This window comes from Bidens hawaiensis, unplaced genomic scaffold (genome assembly GCF_021521415.1).
Source record: "Bidens hawaiensis isolate Kalapana, Puna unplaced genomic scaffold, B.hawaiensis_p1.1 tig00019332_1, whole genome shotgun sequence".
Lineage (NCBI taxonomy): Eukaryota > Viridiplantae > Streptophyta > Magnoliopsida > Asterales > Asteraceae > Bidens > Bidens hawaiensis.
In genome coordinates, this window is record NW_027492935.1 from 158,889 (window position 1) to 162,161 (window position 3,273).

Sequence of the window (3,273 nt, forward strand, 5' to 3'; positions counted from 1 at the left end):
AGGTAAAGTATATGATTAATTTCATGTATAATGTAAGAATATGTAAGAAAGTTAGCTTTATTGCTAGAGATAAGATTTTTTGATTGTTTGTGGATTGTGGTTGAATGCTTAACTGTTTAAGTAGAACTAGCACAAGTGGACTCACAAGGGGACGTGTATACGACATGGAGAGTAACATGATCAGCTAATCACAGCTGGCCACCGTTATTACCTGTTAGCTTTATTATCCTTGTACTAAATAGTTCCTTGAGTGATGACGTTTGTGTTTCCTTATAGAATACGAATGGCTGGAGCAAGAAAGGTTGTTGGTCAATGAGGTCGTACTGGACGTTGTGGCAGGCCACATATTGTCCAAGATCCTTCTATAGAACCAATTACTAACACAAGAGAGGAAAGGAGTGAAACTCTGCGAGGACCAAGTAACAATGAAGGGTATCAACTGGATCCTGCTGTTCAAGCCGCCATTACTCAGGCTGTAGCTGCTGCAGTGAAGAATCTGCATCCTAACAAGTCTGTTGAAAGCCATGCAAGGACCGCTGAGAGGGCATAGGAGAATGGTAAAAAGGATGATGAGAGAGAGAGAGAGGTGACTCGAGTGAGGTTAGGTATGTGAAAGTTGATGAAAGAAAAAGAGGCCGAGGTGGGTGTAACTACAAATCGTTCAAAGGTTGCGACCAGCCAAAGCTGACTGGTTTAGGGGATGCAATCGCTACTCTACATTGGATAACCGTAATGGACAATTAAAAGTAAATTGTCCATAAGGGTTAAGCCGGGTTAAATCAATGAGAGCTCACAATTTAAAAATAAAACAATCTGGTGGCTCCATAAAGGGTGGGATCGACCATATCACGACACATAATATATTTGAGGTTTCGTTTATATATATTATAGATTATACTTTTATCATATATAGGTTTTAAAGCTACTAATGATATAAAACAAATATATCAAAACAATTTTTTTTTATTAAAACATGAAGCACATAATAATAACACAATAACAATATATCACATCAAATAATTACAATTATTTAATAGGAACACATGTGGCCAGCCAACATCACATCATATAATTACAATGAAACCATCCACTAGTAGCATACGACCATCCATTATTAGGAACATAGTACATAAGACTTAACAGCCATATAACATAACGGCCAAATCCTCAGCACAAACCACAATAAACTGCATCATACAACTTTCCAGGGACACTAGGCAACAGTAGCCGGGTGCCAAGCTCCAATGCAAGCAACCTTACGAAGCCCACGATGGGTCTTGCGGGGCAAACGGGTCACGCCAAAATCAGCGTTGGCCGGATGCCAAGCTCCAATACATGCAACCTTACGGAGCCCACGATGGGTCTTGCGGGGCAAACGGGTCACACCACCTGCATAGCACAACGAAAAATAAACATAAGCAATCAAAACATTACTAAAAAGATAGTAGATATAGTGTAAAATTATATCATCAATCTCTTGAACAATAACCAACCAATGAAAGCTAGTAGGTTAAGCATACAGATACATATATTTATTGTGGGTCATGCTATATAGCTACACCACCCCCTATCTGATTTCACACCATCAAACGGCCGTCCACAAAACACAAGACACTTAGACAACGTTTTGAACAAAAGCGCCAAACTTTGAAAATCATTGGCCAAAACGGTTGTTTGAACAATATTTGGACCGTTGTCTGACTGACCATAGGGGTCAAACTTTGAAAAAAAGTTGGTCAACACGGTCGTCCAACCAATATCTGGTTGGCCCTTATGACCATGATCAAAACTTTGTTTGGTTAAATCGGCTGTCCGACATGGCAGCTTGAAACACTGAGAGATGATATACTGTGAGTATATAGTGGACTGCATTTGTTATTTAAACCTTCTCCACTGTGACGAGCAGCCCTAGGAAGAACCCCCTGCGAGTCATCTATTGGTTGCTCAAATTTGCGATGAGTCATGGTAGCTTGTTTTTTACCTGCAAAACTTATATACCTTGTATCAATGAAATAACACACTGATGTGGTATATTCATATCATACGATATGAACATTAAGAATTAATAGTCTCGATATGAACATTAAAAATTAGTAGTCTTATTGAGACTAGAACTCATAAGAAATTCATTTCCAATAATTAATGATATAAGGTAAAAAATCAAAAGTTACACATGCGTATAAATACATCTAACATTTGATAAATAATAGCACACAAAAAATATATAATATTTGATGAAGCTATATTCATATATACATATAAATACATAATTTATAATTATATTCATTAATCTGAAGATTGCATAAAAAAATAGAAATAGATGTTCGATTTTTATCGTATGATCAAACAATAAACACATACATATATAGTAAAACAATGTATAAAACAACGCACTAAACAATTATAAAAGCACTAGATCTGCTATACTAGATCATAGAATCCAAAACCACTAGTTTCACTAGTAGAAAAATACTTTTTAGATGCGGTTTTAGACCGCGTCAAAAAATAGTGAGGCAAAAGCTAGCTTGGTTTTAGACGCGGGTTTGAAAACCGTGTCAAATGCACACCAACCGCGTCAAAAAAGGGTGTGGCATTTTCTATTAATCATCTTTAGACGCGGTTTTGAAACCGCGTCAAAAGAATATTTAACATTTAAAAAAATGAATTGAAATTTAGTGCGAAATCCATATTTAATTCTTTTTCATTGCAGAGTTCTAGCAAATCCAAATCCACAATAAAATCACAAAATAAACCAAAATGCATTAAATCTAGAATTTTACAATATAAGCTCATCAAAATACAGTTTTCTACAAGATAGAATCTATTACAAACTATACTAAAATCTGTTCAGCTATATACAAATCGAGAGTACATATACTCAATTCAGCGAATGCCTAAGTTGTTTTAAAAGTTGCAACATCATGTTCTCGAGTAAGTTGACGATATTTGCTCACGAGTGGGGCTATATTTTCAATCCTATTCTCCTCAGTCATCGTAAGATCTTAAGCTCGTTTTCTATTCTCTATTCTTTCCATTTCTTCACTCAAGTCATTTTACCTGTCATTATATACCACATTCAAACCAAACAAAGCGTTATCACATTAGAATTAAATATATAACTTATTTATCTAGTAATAACCACCAAAATATAGGCATAAGCTCCCAAATATCACCCATTAGAACCTGGTAGTGAATGAATACATTTGGTTTCTGTATTCGTTGACCCTTCTCTCAGCAGTTGCTTTAACATATTCTGATTACATGATCCTCTAA

General features: G+C 35.7%; 1 long non-coding RNA gene across 1 annotated transcript; it reads right to left on the reverse strand.

Moving 5' to 3' along the window:
* Positions 1 to 946: 946 nt before the first annotated feature.
* On the reverse strand, positions 947 to 1,988 carry LOC143558141 (uncharacterized). The gene is made up of 2 exons (XR_013139684.1): positions 1,886 to 1,988; positions 947 to 1,389 (listed from the first exon to the last, which is right to left on the reverse strand). It is a non-coding gene; the product is annotated as an uncharacterized LOC143558141 (long non-coding RNA).
* Between the last annotated feature and the right edge of the window lie 1,285 nt (positions 1,989 to 3,273).